We start from the raw sequence: 21,019 nt of genomic DNA, 5'->3' as shown, positions 1-21,019 counted from the left end.
GGAAAGCACCCACAAACAGGAAAATTAAACACAAAGAGCCTTCCTTCCCCTTCCATTACTGTGAAGAAGCAGGGTATGGGTGCTGTTCTGGTTCTGCCCAGCAATTATAGAAAATTACTAATATAACTGAATTCTTTCACTGTCCATATCACATTATTGGATCATTCAGAGTGAACTCAGTGATGTCATTTTGGTATTTGGGGATGAGACAATTTGAGAGTAATGGTGAGGTCCTGAAGCTATGGTTCTTCACCTATCATAATGGAATCCAGTAGAGGGAAAAAAACAATGTGCAAGAGTACAGGATAACAGGGCCAAATCGAAGTTGAAAAGATATAATCAGCTCAATCTGCTTCTGACTTCTCCAGTCAATTGTATGAGAAGATCACCTTCACTTTTAAGACAGTTGAACTGAACATTTTATAAATGAACTAAAACTTGGGAGGGCCATCTGTTTGGGTATGTCCGGGATACCAATGATTCAAGGCCGCACTGATGCAATTATTGTCACATTGTCTCTTTTCTTCTTGAAAATACCCCACTTACATCACAAAAGACTAAGCAAGTAACCTTTAGAGAATTATTCTCATATTGAGATTTATCAAACAGAAAATTTTTGAAAACATAATATTTTTTAAATTTAAATTTTCTTGGATATTTTATGTATTCACATTTGAAATGTTATCCCCTTTCCCCTCTCTCCCATACCCCCCCTCCCACTGCTTCGAAGAGGATGCTCCCACTCCCACCCTTTCCTCCAGTCTCAATGCCCTGGCTTTACCCTACATTGGGGAACCCAACCTTCACAGGACCAAGGGCATATGACAAGAACTTCAAGTCTCTGAAGACCATCAAAGAAGATCTCAGAAGATGGAAAGATACCCCATGCTCATGGATTGGCTGAATTAATATAGTAAAAATGGCCACATTGCTGAAAGCAATCTATGGATTCCATGCAATCCACATCAAACTTCCAACTCAATTCTTCATAGAATTAGAAAGAGCAATTTGCAAATTCATTTGGAAAAGCAAAAACACTGGAGAGTAAAAACTATTCTGAACAATAAAAGAACTTCTCAAGGAATCACCATCAAAGCAATCCTGATAAAAATTGTATGGTATTGTACAGAAATAAGCAGGTAGATCAATGGAATAGAATTGAAGACCCAGAAATGAACCCACACACCTATGGTCACTTGATCTTTGACAATGGAGCTAAAACTCTCCAATGAAAAAAAGACAGCATTTTCAACAAATGGCACTGGTTTAACTGGAGGTCAGCATAAGAAGAATGCCAATTGACCCATTCTTTTCTCCTTATAAAGGCCATGTGAATCAAAGGCCTACACATAAAAGCAGATACAGTGAAACTAATAGAGGAGAAAGTGGAGAAGAGCCTCGAACACATAGGTATAGGGGAAAATTTCCTAAACATAACACCAATGATATATGATCTAAGATCAATAATCAAAAAATGGGACCTAATAAAATTGCAAAGCTTCTGTAAGGCAAAGGACACTGTCATTAGGACAAAAAGCGGCAATCAACATATTGGGAAAAGGTCTGTACCAATCCTACAACCATTAGAGGGATAATATCTAATATATACAAAGAATTCAAGAAGTTAAACTCAAATCTCACTTCAAACAATTAAATAATTCTAGAAAACATAGTATTTTAACTCTCAGGTAATGATAAAATAAACTCCAGTTTGATTCAATGGGGTGAACCTACGAGTTACTATGGAAGACAAAGTCGATATAATCTTATCTAGCAGGGAAAGACATGGAGAAGCAAGCATATACACACATCCTTACATTAAAGACACTGCATACAAGTGGACAATAACTATAGCTGCATATAACAAGCTCTGAGGCAGAAAAAAGAGGTTTAGATTATGCTGGTTTTATTCTTTTAGGTTGAACTTTGTTTTAGACACCCAAAAAGAGGAAAAAGAAAAAAAAGAAGGCCAGAGTGTAGAAGAGAATACTAGAAAGAAGTCAAAATATATAATAAACATTCATCTTAAAAATTATCAAATCAAACCTTTTATTAAAATTTCAGTGTACAAAGTTCAAATAACTATTTTAGAATGTAGTATCTCTGAAAATTATTCAGCAAAAAATTATACTAAATAATGTTATGACAAAATAAATGCATAGATTAACTTTAGAGAAATATTTTAATAAAAATTTGTAAAACCAATACATATTACTGTCTTGTATATAATTTTAAACATCCATTTGAAGTTTCATAAGCATTTCTAAAATTAAGTTACTTATTCCTTTGTGGTCTTTTGATGGGAGAAAGCTTATGATTTAACAATGAAAATAACAATAAGATAATTATCATTCAATTCATAGTCATAGAACGAGAAAATCGATGAATTAGTTTGTGTAGTTAGAAATATTTAAATTCTCTTGGGTTAAGCTGTGCATTATAAATGGCTCTCCTGCCTACAGAGCAATCAGTCTAACCACTGAGCTATCTATTGGTCTGACAGCATATGGCTTTCTTATGACCATGAATCAAAGGCAAATAGATTTAGTCACTTCATCCACGTATGTCCCGCTTACAGGTTTTATGTTTTGGAAATAAGTAAAAACATATTCACCCTTCTACAAGTAGTCTTGATAGCTAGACATCAGAGACTTTGCTTTCATAATAATACCAGTAATCATACATAAAAATTTCAGGAAAATGAGATAAATAGTACACTGAGACATGACTGCCCTTTATGGCCGAATTTACATAGAATGTGCTTATGAACACTAACCATTCTGCTGCGTATCCCACTGCCTCTGCACCTACTCTACCTCAGCCATTCCTGTCCACCTTGATCAGGAAATGTGACAATTTTGAGATAAACTAAGACCATAAGTAAATAAGAAAATTATATAATTTAATGGGAAATTGAGTCCATTTTGGAGACATAGATTTTAATAACAATAAAGTACCCAATTACACCAAGTTATGTAATCACAGCTTACAAGTTTTTAAGACCTATAAGAACAATGAGAGAAGAGCGAATATGAGTTAATATAAAAGTTCCCTTCATTCTAGAACTAGTTAGACCCTAGTTATTGCTAGCTTCCGCAGCAACAGGTACATCTGCAACAATAATTTTTAAGTTGAATCAAAGACCAAAACACAGGAGTCCAAAAATAATGAGGAAAGAAAAATTACAGTCCAGAAGAATTTTATCCCAAAGACTTTAGCAAGTCCACCAGGATGTCCATCTGTGAAGGGAGGTTTTCCTCTGATAGTCTACGTATTGATCATGCCTTGATCACTATTGAAAACTGTATCTTCTACTCTCAGAAAGACTTTGTGGCTACTTCTGTCAAGTTGAACACTGTTAGATTCTGCTTGAAGATGCGAGATCTCTCTTGGTGATATTAGTGTTGCTTGTATTAGGTTAATCCCCAGTCAACAAATGGAGCAGCTGCATTCATGACCTCCCAGGATTTCAACAGACCTGTTTGCACAGAGCACTTCCTTGTAAATTCTTGTGCTTGCAGTCTATTCCTAAATTTGAAAAAAAAATCCACTCATATTTCTTATAAACTTATCTTTATCTCTTAAAGAAATGGAACCCTGACAGGAGATAATGAAAAGGTGGTAAGCTAATCTGGAGGCAGACAGACAGGAGAAGAAAATGGATATAAAAAAATCTCCAAATCATACTTAATTTAGTAGCATCAAATGGAGTAGGAACAATTATCTCCACAAATGGCTGTCACATAACCAGTTGAGAGAAAGCTTTGCAAAGAAAGCTGTGCATGGCATAAGTCTAAGAACAACTATTTCTAACATTTTAAGTAAATATAGGGTCTTATGTAGATCACCTATAAACGACACAAATCCTCAACTATTTATTTTATTGCAGCTAAATTTTTAGCAGGATATATTGTATGTTCTAGTTTCACTACAATGATGTAATCTTTTTAACAGCAAGCCAGTACAATTCCAAAAAAAAAAAATTCTAACGGAGTAACAAGATACCAAAATACGAAATCTTTCTCTCTCTCTCTCTCTCTCTCTCGCTCTCGCTCTCGCTCTCGCTCTCGCTCTCGCTCTCGCTCTCTCGCTCTCTCGCTCTCTCGCTCTCTCTCTCTCTCTCTCTCTCTCACACACACACACACAGACACACACACACACGCACGCACACACACACACACACACACACACACACACACACAGAATACTTACACAAATATCTGCCAAGACTGATCTGTTAATTAACTAGGAAGCTTAATTTAGTTCCGTCTCAAAATGAAACTACTAATAATTAAAGGCTGGGTAAAGATCCCAAGAACCACCAGAGTGAAAATGTAAATCCCAGAAGCAAACACGTTTGTATTTTCTCAAAACCCTCACACTTCATATTATTTCCAGGTAAAATTCTCTTTAGCAAGCCAGAGAGTCCACAGCAGTGAGAATATACTATACATAAAGACCAGAAGGCAGCGCTCAATCAAAGGGATGATCAGATAGAAATTCAGAAGTACCCAGACGTTAAAAAAAATGCTGTGATGAACGTAAAGCTTTTGTGTCTTTATCTGCTAATTTCAAGGAGCAGGAAAAAGCACTAAAATACCTAAACTTCTCTCATTTTGTGGTGACTCATTACAGTAATGTTCAATGCGGAAACATACAATAGAGTATGTGACAGAAAGTGTACACGTTCAGAGGAAATAAAAACATATGGTAGGCTTACCTTTTAATGTTCTTTCTCCTCTTTTCTATGCCAGTCCAGATGCTGGGTATAGTTCCTCCCTGCCAGTAGATGGAGATAGTAAAATTGAGTCTTGGTGACCTCAAACCCTAATCTAGGTGGTTCAGAATTTTCAATTTTGGATTTGGGTATTGAAAAAATTGAATAATTGAAAAACACAAAGTTTGTAAAAATGTCTGAGTCAGTCAAGTGAACTTTTATTTGTGGACATTATTACTAATTTTTATAGGACAGGGTCTTGGCTGGCATAGAAAAAAATATAAGAAAGAGCATTATTTGGTAAGTTATATAGCCTAGACATTTTTATTCTCTTATAACTTGCTCACTTACTCAACTATACCTATATTTACTCTGAATATGTTATTGGACAGATGTTTATTATACATCATTCAATTAACATTTTAATAACTCTGTAAACTATTATTCCCCACCTCCATCCTATCCCAGACACTGAATTTGCTTAAGGCCCATGTAGCAATGTCCGAATGCCATGATTCTCAGTCCCCCTAAGTTTCAACGTATCCTTCACTTTGGGCAAGACTAGGCTCTTCTTCCTACTGATATAAGGGCCTTAGAATTGAAAACTTCTTTCTCAGTGATAAAAACTAAGGTTTTTGTATTATTTTGTTTCAAATCAACATGTCCTCTCACAATTAATCACAGAGAAATTTGTAAAACCAAAATGTTATCACTTGCAGGTTAGATTATCTTTGAAAGATCAAGAGGAGCCCAGGAAAAAGGACCAAGGCTTTATTTAAGTACTGCATCTTGAAATGAAACTCAAAGGGAAACACATAAAAGCCTGGGCTTGTTGGCAATGATTTCTAGAAACAAAACGGTTCTTCAAACGCTAAAGAAGTATCCCTGGATGATAACGAGGAAGCTAACTGAAAGACATTCCTAATTGAACTTAACACCTATGGAATGGAATGATATGAGCTCACTGGTTCTTTTCTCATTTAATATGCAGACCCACTGAACCCACTGGGAAAGGATATCCCTCCTCTTCATTGTCCCAAGCAGAGCATAAGTTCCAGTGTCACTTGTGGACACGATCTGCGAAATGATTTTAATAGAGCATGTTATGGGAAAACAGCACTATACAACTAATTGAATAAAAAATACAAATTTACTCAAAAATACCATGATTAAGGTAAAAGTATATTTTTATAGAGTTGCCTCATCACACTTCCCAAATGAGAACAGTTAATAGTGCTTTATAGGTCTTATGAGTTTTTAAGTTGAAAAAGTATTTTCCAGTGAGGACAATGACCTTAAAGGTTAAATATATCAAGCAGATTTTTCCTATCAAAATAGGAATATGTCCCAATGCGAATGGCTATAACAGTTTTTGTCTAAAGCAAAATGTTTGTTTTTCTATACTTTAGTTTTAATTGTGAGGGGTATATACATCCAGATGTGTGTAGGTAAACTCATCAATGCAAGCATAAAGAGGCCATAGGAGAATGCAAGGTACACTGCTCTATAGTCTGTGGTTTATTCCCTTGAAACGAGGACTTATGCGTGCTAAAGTGAAGACCACTATACACCAGTGATCCTCCAGTCTCAGAGTTTATCACAGTAATAGGCATGTATGCATGATGTTCACATGAGTCTCGGGCGTTTGAGCTTGGGTCCTGACTTGCTGAGAGCACATGCTCTTACGTGCTGAGATATCTCCAGAACACAAGCAAGTCCGTTTTTAAAGAATAAAAAACACTGACAGTATCATGTCAGATGCACAGATATAAAATATAAAGTGGTTCCAGAAAACTTAAAGATATAGTTATCTTAATCACAAAAGTCAGCATCAATCTTCAATGCAAGTCACTCTAGTATAATGGCTATCAATTCCCCTTCTATCACAACACATTACTTCATAAGATCATATCACGGATCATGTCTACAAGGGACAATGACCCACTGTACTGGAGACAGGACAGTGTACTGTCAGTGTACTGGGAAGAGTGATGACACCCTTTACAATGTGTTCAATAGGTGTACTACATTGAGTTAGAAAAGGAGGTCCATAAATAAATGTAACCTTAGGTGTTAATTTCAAGCTGCTAATGAATGTAGATTTTGCTATTTGCATTCTGCTCATTTTTATCTCATTGAGTAAAACTTTTTTCTTTATTTTTTTCTTCCCACGAATTTGGTAACAATCTCTTATAGTTACAGTATTTTACTCAAGTAGGTTAAAACAGCTACAACAAAGTAACATTCTCTGCCTGATTGTCTCTATTAAAATTGTGGTCTGAAGACATTATTATCAGTAGTTACTGATTTGCTAAATGCCGGAGTCTTCTTAATGCCTGAATCAGTACACCCGACATTAATTCTACTTCTGAAAGTAAAGATTATTCTAGGACTTATTACTCCCCAAAAAGTGTCCAATTTCAGAGATGACTGAAAAAAAAAGAGTTGAATGATCAGAAGACAAACTTTAACCTTTTGTTGGCCAAAAAAAAGCAAAGAATAATTTTTCTAAAATTAACATTGTCACCATAAAGAAAAACTAATAAGTTCTTCATTTAAAGATGGGAAAAGATAGATTGCATCATAGTCATTTGGGTTTTGTAGTTCTGAGGTCAGGACATTGTCCTTGCATATGATGTTCTAGGACCTGTACTCTGGTTCAAGTCCTTGAAAAGAAAGAGGGAAATGAGGGGTGAGTCAAGTGTTTGTGGAGAATTGACCACTTCACATAGTCATAATCAACTGTATGTATAATCAAAGGTATTTAATATGCTGTCTGGAAAGAGCTGTATCTTCAGTATGTATTTTAAGCAGTCTAAGCTGAAGTATCTACAATTGATAGGGACATGCAAATGACAAATTAGTTTTCTTCACTACTTTCACTTGGTACACCAACCATTTCTTCTGGTCATCTCAAGCAGTAGATGGCCAACGTGAAACTTACTCAACGGCAGTTTTAGAAATAGGTGTTTTGGATATATATTATGGTTACCAGATTTGTGTGTTTAATGGATTTTCATGTGTGTGTGTGTGTGTGTGTGTGTGTGTGTGTGTGTGTGTGTGTGTGAACATCTGTTACATGTGTTAGATGTGTTTCTTAGCTCATTTTTTAGTTTGTTTTGACTTCTCCTGTTTTTAAATTTCTCGTTATTTTATTGCATTATTTTTAGGTGATAACTTGTATTCTAATGAGAAACAGACAAAGAAAGGGTGTGGATTTGAGTGGATGAGGGAGTGGAGAGGATCTGGGAGGAGTACAATCACAATAGATTGTGTGAAAAATATTTTCAATTTAAAAAAGTTAAAAATACCTAAGAAGTTATTACAACCACCGATTTAAAATATCAATGAGGCTGGAGAGAGGGTTCAGCTGTTCAGAACACTGGCTGCTCTTGGAGAAGACCAAATGGCAACATTGTAGATCACAATTGTCTATACCTCCAGTTCTAGGTGATCCAATACTCTCTCCTGGCCCCCATTATCACTGGGCATGAATACAGGACAGAAACATATGCAGGAAAAATACTCTTGAATTTTAAATAGATTAAAACATTTTAAAACTATCCAGGCTGAAAAGGTAGCTCATTGGTAGAGCATTGGGGAATATTAGGCGCTGAGCTTTAACCCAGTGACAGTTCTCTAAAAACTAAGTTTTCAGAAGAAGCTATAAAGACCTATCATTTTAAAAAGTTTATGTATAATTTCAAAATAAGGAACATTATAGTAGGAGAGGGCTAATTCTTCTCCAATCAGAAGCATGGCATTCTTTTTAGTGCAAACAGAAAGGTAAGTGAAGAACAACACATCTTCACTGGCTGTTTCTCTGACTGTTTTCTATAAAGAGCAGACTGAGGGACAGCAGTGATTGGCTAATCATTGATCTCTTTCCTCTGTTATATGGACCTACTTCACATTTCTTAGCCTATTTAGGCATTCTTTTGATTTGTCTCCTCTTTAAATAACTGAGTAGCACTTCCATAAGCTTTCTTCACTCACCCTTCCATCAGCCCAAATCCCCAGTGACCTCAAGCTTTACTTAGGCTTAAATAAATACTGCCCCTCAGCACACATCCTTTGAATCTGCATTAGAAGCTCAGGCTCTTCTCTAAGTCACAAAGTCACATTCACACATGCATTTTCCCTTTGAGATCTGACATACCCACTGCAGACACATGCACAATTTATGAGCTCTGGTCCTTCTCTTCTTCCTAGACTCCCCCATTTTACCAAACAGGCCCCCTTTAACGTCTCATCATTCATTTATGACACTGTTTCCACAGACCGTGATTGAGGTAATGCTTAAGTGAAGCACCACTAATCCCACATTCGAGTTGTTTCTGGAATTGTCTTCAGCAGGAATTATTATTCTTGCTCATACAGGGAGCCTCCTGCTCCTTAATATGAGGTGAGTGTTCCCGGCTCCTAACAAAGAGTTTTGTTGTCTTTAAGAAACGCTGTAATTTTTGACTGGTAAAACCATTCTGGAAATCAGTCTGGAGGATCCTCAGAAAATTGGACATTGAACTGCCTGAGGATCCAGCTATACCTCTCTTGGGCATATACCCAAAAGATGCCCCAACATATAAAAAAGACACGTGCTCCACTATGTTCATTGCAGCCTTATTTATAATAGCCAGAAGCTGGAAAGAACCCAGATGCCCTTCAACAGAGGAATGGATACAGAAAATGTGGTACATCTACACAATGGAATATTACTCAGCTATCAAAAACAACGACTTTATGAAATTCGTAGGCAAATGGTTGGAACTGGAAAATATCATCCTGAGTGAGCTAACCCAATCACAGAAAGACATACATGGTATGCACTCATTGATAAGTGGCTATTAGCCCAAATGCTTGAATTACCCTAGATGCCTAGAACAAATGAAACTCAAGATGGATGATCAAAATGTGAATGCTTCACTCCTTCTTTAAAAGGGGAACAAGAATACCCTTGGCAGGGAAGAGAGAGGCAAAGATTAAAACAGAGACTGAAGGAACACCCATTCAGAGCCTGCCCCACATGTGGCCCATACATATACAGCCACCCAATTAGACAAGATGGATGAAGCAAAGAAGTGCAGACCGACAGGAGCCGGATATAGATCGCTCCTGAGAGACACAGCCAGAATACAGCAAATACAGAGGCAAATGCCAGCAGCAAACCACTGAACTGAGAATAGGACCCCCGTTGAAGGAATTAGAGAAAGAACTGGAAGAGCTTGAAGGGGCTCGAGACCCCATATGTACAACAATGCCAAGCAACCAGAGCTTCCAGGGACTAAGCCACTACCTAAAGACTATACATGGACTGACCCTGGTCTCTGACCTCATAGGTAGCAATGAATATCCTAGTAAGAGCACCAGTGGAAGGGGAAGCCCTGGGTCCTGCTAAGACTGAACCCCCAGTGAACTAGACTGGGGGGGGATGGCGGCAATGGGGGGAGGGTTGGGAGGGGAACACCCATAAGGAAGGGGAGGGGGGAGGGGGATGTTTGCCCGGATACCGGGAAAGGGAATAACACTGGAAATGTATATAAGAAATACTCAAGTTAATAAAAAAAATGTAAAAAAAAAAAGAAACGCTGTAATTTTTACAACAGTTGGACACATTTGTTGTTTTAAATGCTGTGTAAATAAAGAGATAATCTCACAGTTTCCTAAGTAATCAATTGAAGAAGAAAAAAATTTCAACAAGTAAGCCTATTCATGTCTGTTCTTATTCAAGTGAATGTGTAAATAAGTCAACAAGATGTCTTAGAGGTTAAGGGAGCTTACCCCAAAGCTAATGAAATAAAATCGATACTAAGAACCTATGTAGAGGAAGGAAAAAATTGACTTCTCATAAATGTCTTCTGATTTCTAAATGTCTGCTATTGGCATTGAAATCATGACACACAAAATACATACATACATACATACATACATACATACATACATGCATGCATACAGAATACATACATATACACGCACATATGTTTATACACACACACATACAGATGGCATATATGCATGCAAGTAGAATAATAGGCAGACAGACAAAAACACCTTTATACTAAATGACAGAGTAAGTAATTTTAGTATGGAGACACTTCTAATTTGTTTTTAAAGCTTTGCTAATGTTTTATTAACTTATACCAAACATTGAACTTAAAATAACTAAATTACGATTCTTTATTTCTAAGAAAAATATAGCTTTCATATATTAAAAAAGACATTCTTTTCTATCCCAAGTCTTAATATTTTAACTATTTCTGTTTATTATGAATTGCATAGAACACTGAAGAGCCAACATTCTAAAAATAAAAATTTACCATACAGTTCAAACTCCCAATTCTGTCCCCTATCATGTTTCTTTGAAGTCACACACTTCTGGTTTAATGTATTATTAATAACTTAGCTAATATTGGCAATTTATTCTTCTCTATTCTCTAGGGTGAACCCAGAACTTCACACATATTCAACAACTATAACTCATAGTCATCATGTTTATTTCCTAAAAATTATTTGGGGGATTTTATGTATCCATTTACCCTGACCTCCTGTGTTATTATCTTTTAATAATAGCTAAATAACTGTGAATACAAGTCCTGAAAATAAACGAAACCTACAAAAAAGTGCCTATAATAATCAATAAACAATGGCTATTTTCTGGATCCCTGTCAATTGGGAGTTGCCTGTGTCACACTGGAACACTAGTCAGAAACAGATCACAGATTTAAGATAGGAAATAAAAGCAATGGGCCAGTGGAGGCACATCACTGCTACCTCCACTAGTAATAACCTGATAACATATTCTACACATTGGCTATGTTTCCCCAATTTAAAGATATTAATCCTAGGTTAAGTAATAGCAACCACCTTAACAGTTGTGTACCTACCATTAACTTCTCAATATTCCCATACCTTATTTTAACAGACTCTATGTGTCTATCATAGAGTTCTTTGTCAAATGAAATTAAGTTTTCAAGGTCCTTAGTATATACCGAGTGCTGATATTATCTTGTTCAACAGAATGTGTTCCACTGTCTTCTCTTCAAGGCACATTTCTTGAAAGGAAGGGAGGCAGTTTGTTTTGTTTATTACTAAATCTAGAGCAATCACAGGAGTAGCTAAGTGTAGGTGGCATACAAAACATGTGTTCAGTGAATAGATTTATGCTTATATGATGACATTGTTTACATGCATTGGGTAAGATCTTGCCAGAACAACTGTATAAAATGTCAATCCTCTTATTTATTAAAGAAACCCAAGATAGACAATGAATCAGAAGAATCAACTTCACAAAAATCATCCTTTTCCTTAGCCAAGTCTTTACCCAATTATCCTTACCTTCACTTCTCCCTACATGTTTACTGACCTCTAATAAATCTGACAGGTATTTTTTTTTCTGTTATTTATGAGGTTTTCTCTCTCTTCCATTCCAATCCTTTATCATCTATCCCAATCAAAAGAGTCTCTCTAGAAATTAAACTCATGGTGCTTTAGAACACACATTATGTTCCAGTCTTATGAAGCAGCAAGGCCTTAACTTGAATGAAAAAAAAAAAGAGCAAACAACATAGTCACTTATATTTCTAAGAACATTTCTGAGGCACACAGCATCAAGAAGAAAGTGTTCTTCTGTAGAAACTTGAACTAAGAGTTATCATCACTGCTCTGCCTCAGTGACTTATATCCCTCTCCTCCCCCCCATAAATAATCTGGTATTATAAACTCATTTCAAGAAGACTGTTCCTTTAAACATTTACAAATCAAATAAAGGTTGAGTGCCTCAAAAGAATGCACAGCCTCCTGCAGTCGGAACAAAAATACCCTGACCATTAAGATATATTTTTAATACATTATTTCTTAAAACTAACTGGGTGACTCCAGTCCAGGACTGACATTTGAAGAAATTATAAAGGCCGAATTTTGAAGAAATTATAACGACGAAGATAAAATGAAAAAACAGCAACAACAATAATAAAACAGATTGAATGCTGACAGGAACAAAGGTCAAAGATCAGATGGTAGGAAATCCCGGAGGCAAACAGGACCACTGCACACAGAGGAGCATCTTTACATACTGAATCTGGAAAGGAAGCAAAGTGAGGGGAAAAATGGCATAGGCCTTCAAGTTCACACCAACAAACTGCTCTTGTGGGCACAGCTGCGTTTTCTTTTAGCAGCTCTGAAAACAGGGGTTGAACCAACTTACAATGGGAGCTGCAAAAGAAATTCGTGGCAGATATTAGCAACAAAATATTTCCCTGGCAAATACTGCAGGTCAAGAAAGTAAAGGATAAGAAACTCATGGCTCTAACTGAGGCATCCATGTATTGATCTGCAGGCTTGACGGAATAGAAAAGCTGCAGTTACAGCCTAAAGTTAAAGCAAATGAAGAAGTGTTCTTGTGGACAAGCGAACCCCCCACCCGAGAGTCCCCATCTGTTACCACTGTCAGCTGTGTCAAAGCCTGCAGTAATTTTTGCTCAGCATGTACATTTTTATATTAATTGTATTATGGACTAATTATGAAGTATCCTTAAAACACTGCCATGTAAATCAAAAAGTAGTTAAGGCATGTTTTATGAAAATATTTTTGTATTTAGATTGTGCTTTATTTTGAACCAGTTTTGGTATTTGATTAAATTTTTGTTATGTGACCAAAAAACTGGCATGCATAGTACAACGATTGGAAATTTCAAAGAATCTATAACAAGGTTAATTTTTATTAACATAATAATAAAAGTTCCCAGAGTGACTGTGAACTCCTGCTTCGGCTCTCTGAGCACTGGGATCACAGACATGCACAACCACATCCAACAAACATGAATTATTGAGGAGAAAGCACTGTTCCCAATAAACTGCTCGTAAAATTCAGGCTAGATCTTAAATTTGTTATTTTTAAAACAGTATTTCAGACTAAACTGAGTCTCTGAGTGATACAAGGGTAACAGGTTGCACACAAGGATTTTTACAAATAAACTTCAGACCGTCCCTCGTGTTTGTACATAGAAAGACAAGTATAAATGCTTATTCTCCTATTGTAAGAAATCTATACTGTTTTTAGGATCCAAGAATTCAATGGCAAATATTATAGAAATGATAATATTAATAAAATAAATATGCTGAATATAAAAAGAACCCTCTTAACAAAATATCTGGGCACACAAAAGTGGGCTACCTCTCATTTGCCACTATGAATAAAGAATAGTACTATTACTCTGAATCATACAGTCACAGATGCTCCCCAATTTTATAGTTGTTCATTTTCTATGTCACAGTATAGTGATAAAATGAAATTTATGTGTTTGTGTACAGACACATTTCTGCACATTCGCATGTACAAATGTACATGTGCACACACAAACAAACACACACAGATACACACATACAAACACAAACATACACTGATACACACACACAACACAACACACACACACACACACACAGGTGTACACACACACCAATTAAATTGAATGGTTTCTCCAGTAATGGAGGAGTCAAAAACAAGACTAGATCTTCAAATCCAAAAATCTGATTAAGAATTTGTTGTTTCTAACACTTCTATCCATCAGCAAACACTGCCAATGAATGTCGACTGGGATTCCTTGTTGACTCAAAACTTCAAAGGAGCAGTGAGTCTGATGTGTTGCACAAAGTCTAGGATACACAGCACACAATGATCTCATCCCATCTGTGAGCCCAAGGTACAGTTTTAGACTGACATTGTGCAAGTGAAGCTTGTAGGTCTTACTTAAGCAAGATAATTGCCAGATGTTTAGGTATTCCCCTTCTCAACTGAACTGGAAATAACCTAAGGCTAAAAACATGTCTTAGTATACTTTTCAATGTTCCTGTTACTGCTACTGGATACATCATTTCAACTTGATCTTGCACAGAATAAACTCTTAACCATAGTCATTTTACAACTCCTACCGATTTTTAAAAAGCACTTTGTGTTTGAGTCTTCTCTTGGGATTTACTGCAGCTTGAGAATTCATATGTGTTCCATGTAATGCTGACTACATGATGAAATTTCAAGTTTATACAACACATATTCTTTACAACAGATCCTGACTTTTAAGGAAGTATTTTTCAATCAGCATCAGTAGCTCACTAGCTACTAATAATTTTGGCTGGAGAAGAAGTTTGATAATAGCACTGACCTCCTGCAACCTAATGCCTAAGTTGGCCATACAGCCAACATCCTTCCAGCATCCTGAGAAGCTGAGAGATAGTTAGATAGATAGATAGATAGATAGATAGATAGATAGATAGATAGATAGATAGAGATTTCTGTAGACATTTTCCTTATCTTCCCATTTAAGAGCCTGAGAGATTTGCACAACTGTTTAGAGTCTTTACTATTTTTACAGAGGCCCTACGTTCAGTTCCCAGCACTAACATGAGGCAGCTGACAACTGCATGTATGTCTATATCCAGAGAATCTGCATCAGCACGACTGGTCTCTGAGGGCACTTGCAATCACATCCATAGATCCCTCCCAGAGACAAAAACATGTGCACATAGGTAAAAGTGAACTATGTCTTTGAAAAACATGAAAAAGGTTTCTCACTTCAAGGACAGATGCTTCATGAGTAACAGCAAACAGAAGCAGATTTTATTTCAGGGAAAAGTGAGAAACTGTGCCAGTCACACTTGTCCATGAAAATGGAAACATGCCTAACGTGTCTATCACTTTGGTCCCCAGCAGTCTGACTTATTGTGCTCACAATAGCATGTTCTGAAAGTATATAACTTAAGGGTCTTGTCACTAAAAAAAAACTGAAATGGAGAATGGAGAAATGAATAAGGAAGGAAGGAAGGAAGGAAGATAAGAAAAGAAAAAAGAAAAGAAAACACTTTTGAACAAAACATAGCACACATTGCAAAATAATTTTTATGAGGTAAAGTAACAGCCCCCCTCAAAAATTTACTGACATGCCATATATTTTAAAACTGTCACAATGTATTACTGGACCAAACACTAAGGATTCACCATAACCCACAAATAGCTAGTGTGCAGACAACTTCCTGTTTATTGTGGCACAGACACAGCATTCTGTCAACAGTTTATAGATTAATAACTCTGATGAAGATCTGGCATGGCCACATAGGAAGCATGAAGCCCATTTTATGTTATAGTAAAAGTCATCAGCCTGGCATCAGTGTGTGATAATGTATGCCATAAGTTCAAACAGTGTGATAGGTGACAACCAGACTCAAATATTGTGCAGTTCAGGTGAGGCAGGTACAGGATAGAAGGAGGCCTGTCATTGGAGGAGAAGGAAGGATGGGCGGGAGAGAAGTTTGAAGGAAGAGGAGGAGATTAGGAGAGAGGGGAGGATACAGGGCAGAGGAGAGGGTGAGAAGCCATGGCAGGTGATGTTAAGATTCTGCCTATGTATTTACAGATTGTAATTATTGTTCCTAAGGGATGGATGGTACCAGACTTTGTATGTTTAAGTGGGCAATTATATCTTATCAATTGGGTCAAAAAGTATTGTGCAGTTAATAAATAACAAATATGGCAGAAAAATTAGTACATACCAGAATTAAAGATCTCAAATGTCATAGGTCAGAGGCTTATAAGCAACATTTACTTAAATGTTTAATCACTTATTAAATAGTTTTGAGGAGTCAAACATGGCAGATATAACTTTCAATGATTTCTTAGGCAGATGGTTTTCAGTTAAACATTGGCTTTGTCTCAAGTTAAACACATATTTCATTTTTCCAACCCCTTATATGTATGAAAAATTTCAAATATTGCCATTAACAATAACATAGAAAAATTAGAGTATATAGAGCAAAAAAGAAAGAGAATAGGAAGGAAGGAAGGAAAGAAGAAAGGAAAGAGGAAAGGGAAAAGAAAGGAAGAAAGAAAGAAAAGTGAAAGAAAGACAGAAAGAGGGAAAAGGAAGAAGAGAAATAAAGATGGCAGATGTCAAGACTCACGAAGATCGCTCCAAAGGAGTGTAAGGAACACAGCATCTCTAACAATTCCTCTGGAAACTGTGAGGTCAGCATCTATATAGCTGCCTGCTATAGCCTACTTTCAGTCAATGGGGCATAGCATCAGAGACAATGGAGATTAAATTAGGCCAACGTTAGGTGTGCAGCACCAGTTTGTGTACTCCCTTGGCCAGTTCATGTCCCTGGCTTTTCATCTCTAGTATCACAGCAAAGACAAACATCCCAACTTAATTGATCAAGATGTTAGCCACTGGGAATTTGACTGAACCTCAGCCATGAACCTTAACTCTGGAGACAATTTTGAAATACAAATGTGACCATCATTCAGGTGTCCATTGAGACAGGATAAGATAGTCCACAGTACGAGTAGTAAAATCTTGGCCTCTCCACAAGGTTCTGCAAAGTTACAAATGCAGGGGAAGAACAAGCAAGTGGCACACTGATACTGGAGAAGCAGAAACAAAATTAAAAGCAAGGCTGGCATAGTACAGAAGGTAACAATCTTAGAACAATTTCATGTGATCAATAAACACTAAGAAAGAATTACCCCAAGCTAAGAGAAGGGAACAAGGAACTCACAGAAGGATGAGCCAAGATAAGAACAAACGTTCCCAAGGAAGAAACAGAAGGCAGAATCAAAGTCAAAACACAAGATCAATAGGAACAAAACAGTGTTTGGATTACATGATGTCACTGCTCCAAAGAAAAGCTATTTCTAGTCGTTACCTCATGAAGCATGAGATTATGAACATGAAGGTCCTCCAAGATTCTCCTTACAGAGACAATCACCCACAAATTAAAAGGGTTTTAATGACTTGAGTATATTCTTATGACCAGCATTACCTTCTTCCAAAATGTCCCTTGATTTTCTTCTCCCTGGAGCAAATTTCACCACCAGTAACACTGCTTTTGGGTACAGAGTTCTCCTTGAGGACTAAACATGTGCTAAACCTATGTCACATGTTCTGTCTAATGCACACAATACACTTTTGAACAGATGCTGTTATTCCTCCATTATCCAGATGAGAAAACCCATTCACAGAGAATTACATTCGATCACAGAGGCAGAATCGGTACACTGACCAACAAGGAAGGCCACTGACAAGAAAGACATTTTATGGCATTTTTATGTAGAAGACTTCAGTCATGGGCTAGAGAGATCGGGCATCTTCCCATGCCTTGGAAGCATGAGCACCTGAGTTCACATTCCCAGGACCCATGAAAAAAATCAGACTTGCTTGCATTCTTTTGCTATCCTAGCACTGGGGTGGTAGGCAAAAGAGGATTCCTGGGGCTTGTGGCCAGCCTGTCTATTTAAATGGATAGGCCCTAACTCAAAAAAAAAAAAAGAGGTAGGTGAAGAGACTGAAGAAGAAAACATCTGACATTGACCATTGACCTACGTATGGCCTCCACATAGATACACGCACACACACACACTCCTGCCCACCCCTTCAGTCACCTTTATGAACTGATAAGGATCTTTGCTGCCCTGAGCTCCCTTCACTGTATACCTTCATTATGCTTTCACAAACAAAGGATTGTTGAAAAACAACTTTCCTCATGATGCGAGATTTCTTTTTTTTTTTTTGTTTTGTTTCATTAACTTGAGTATTTCTTATTTACATTTCGAGTGTTATTCCCTTTCCCGGTTTACTGGCCAACATCCCCCTAACCCTTCTCCCTCCCCTTCTTTATGGGTGTTCCCCTCCCCATCCTCCCCCCATTGCCGCCCTCCCCCCAACAATCACGTTCACTGGGGATTCAGTCTTAGCAGGACCCAGGGCTTCCCCTTCCACTGGTGCTCTTACTAGGATATTCATTGCTACCTATGAGGTCAGAGTCCAGGGTCAGTCCATGTATAGTCTTTAGGTTTCTGATTGATACCTGACAGATGCTTGAACTCTATAACTGTTAAATTACTTTTTTATATTATATAGTGGGATGCGTGCCTTTTTTTAAAGTTATAAAACAGAGATGCTTTCCATACTGTTCATAGCATTTTTTATGTTTTGAAACAAAACAAACAAACAAATATTTTTGCCCAGTTCTAAAGAACAATAGGAAACCATATCCTGTTTCAAAATGGTACATTACACATCTTAGCAAATCTATGTGTATGTGGCCTCATCAAGTAGAAACAATCCAGAATACTAGAAGAATAGTCCATTTCTTTGATCAACTCAATTAACATCAGCAAAGACTAACATTGCAATAGCCTCATTTTCAATATTAGTTATTTAATATAACTTTTCTATGAAAACTTAATGAGTCAATTATTAAACTATGACAGGATAAAGAACCCTTACCATTGGATAAGTTATTTTCATAAAAATTTCTTCTTTGTTCTTCATTCCATGTCTGGCAGATGTGAATTATGAGTTAGGCAAACACTGTGCAAAGCATGACTCAAGGCACACTAGTCATAAAAATATTAACCCCCACATCCTCGAAAAGTAAAACCAGGATGTGAAGCAAAGCAGAGCACACTACTTCATATTTTTATTTAACAAAATAAAAGTGACTTATATAATCTTCTGAGTTTTAGGTCACTCAGAAGAGAAGCTGAATTAAAATGGAATATGCTTATGGGATCTTGCCTTTGGGGACTCCTAACCTACTTTCAGCATGCCCCCAAGCTTCAGCTTTGCTTGTTTGTTCTGTTCTTGTAAATGATAGGAAAAAATGCCATCTCCAGTGTTTGTCATGTGAGGACAGACTCTGAGAATATACTCTGGTAGCAGGTCCTATCTGCTTCACAGCCATATGACTAGTGCCATTTGAATAATTAGTTTTTCCCAGCCTGTCCATTTACAAAGTTAGGTTCCCTCACTACAGGGATTTCCTCTTAAATATTTATGAAATAAATAAGTAGGAATGTGGGGTGCTGTTAATAATGTCTAGTCACTTAGTAAAATATATCCTTCCATCTCTAATACATAATTTTGAATACTATTATATTACTACATGATGTTGTAAAGAAAGAACTTCAGCAGTCTCCAGATCTAACTTATAATTAACAGAGGAGCATTGAATTGTTTAATGAAATAATTGTGTCAAAGTCATTAGGATTTGGCAAGGATAGGGTACCAAGGATGAATGCATTCCCAGTTGACTGTCAGAATCTTGGGCTGCCTGTCCCAGCCTGTTGCATTACTTTGTCTTTGACAAGTTTACTCCTGCCATGCCCCAATATTAATTAGAAACTTCAAATGGGGACTAATTGCCCGTATTGGAGAAATGCATAAGGCTTTAGTGGTATTCTGTCAGACTTCTACTGCCTTAACTGATTATACTTTCTGTATATAAAATGCAAAAGAAAACAAGTTAGCTTGATACTTCCAAAACCTTTTCCGAAATTCACCTGCCTCCTTCCTCTATTGCCTACTTCATTATACCTCCTAGAGTACAGCCAGAAGGAAGTACATACTGCTCACTAGAAGGAAAGCAGCCTAGCAGTCATACGCTTTCCTTTCTAACAGGGAAAACTTTAACAGCTAAGTATTTGGGGAAAAAGAAATAAAATGATCATTAGATCCTCCTTCACATTCCTCACACAAAACACAGAGTTGATCTGGGACTGGAAGAACTCTGAAGGCTGAGGTAGGAGAAATTTCAAGGTTTTGGTATTTTATTTGCTGATATCAAGTACTTTTGAAGTATCTCTATTCTTGTGCTCAAGAAAAAAGCAAATGTTTTACTTAAAATACATTACAAAGCTCAATAAAAGTGCCATAAGGAATTATCAATTAATGACTATGTGACTCTATCCTATGATAGTTAATAGATCATTGTGATAGTAAACCTTTATTGAAAACTTGACTAGTTTTAGAATCACTATGGAAACAGACCTCTGATTATGTCAACGACAATGCTTCCAAAAAATCCTAAATGAAGAGAAATGGTTCAACCTGCAAGTGAATAGCTCTGTGAGCGGCCCAGAGTCCTGGAACTATGAGAATGGAGAAACAGAGATAGGAACCATCATTCCCATCTCACCGCTGTCTGATTATGGATGCAATGTGACCAGGTGCCTCAGTCTCCTGCTTCAAAATCAGCTCTCTCATGGTAGATCACATCCTTCAAATAAGAGGCAAAACAAGTCTTTCTTCCTTCCCTTCAGTTGCTTCTGGTAGATACTTTATCAAAGTAAAACAAGCCCATAATTGTGTTTTGAACCCTCACAGCAAGTTAATTTCAACATAATACCTGGTCTAGTATGGCCTCTGTTGTTAGTTCCATGAAGTGAATACCTTAAGAAATTCAATTATATATATCTCCCACATCTACGTTTTGACTTCATTCTCTTATTTTTATTTTATAAAGTAATCTACATGG

The 21,019-nt window shown here is 36.8% G+C and overlaps 1 protein-coding gene across 2 annotated transcripts in view; it reads right to left on the bottom strand.

The window, feature by feature from the left end:
- Pdgfc (platelet derived growth factor C) overlaps positions 1 to 21,019 on the bottom strand; it is a 184,293-nt gene that overhangs the window by 94,757 nt on the left and 68,517 nt on the right. Inside the window, exon 2 of one of the 2 annotated variants that reach the window (XM_087634789.1) lies at positions 4,721 to 4,779. The gene's annotated coding sequence lies outside the window, so the exon portion shown is untranslated. 2 annotated transcript variants of the gene reach the window in all.

This window comes from Rattus norvegicus, chromosome 2, assembly GCF_021556685.1.
Source record: "Rattus norvegicus strain SHRSP/BbbUtx chromosome 2, alternate assembly SHRSP_T2T, whole genome shotgun sequence".
NCBI classification, from domain to species: Eukaryota; Metazoa; Chordata; class Mammalia; order Rodentia; family Muridae; genus Rattus; species Rattus norvegicus.
The sequence above is the reverse complement of the archived record's forward strand: the minus strand, read 5'-3'. Positions and strand labels throughout refer to the sequence as shown.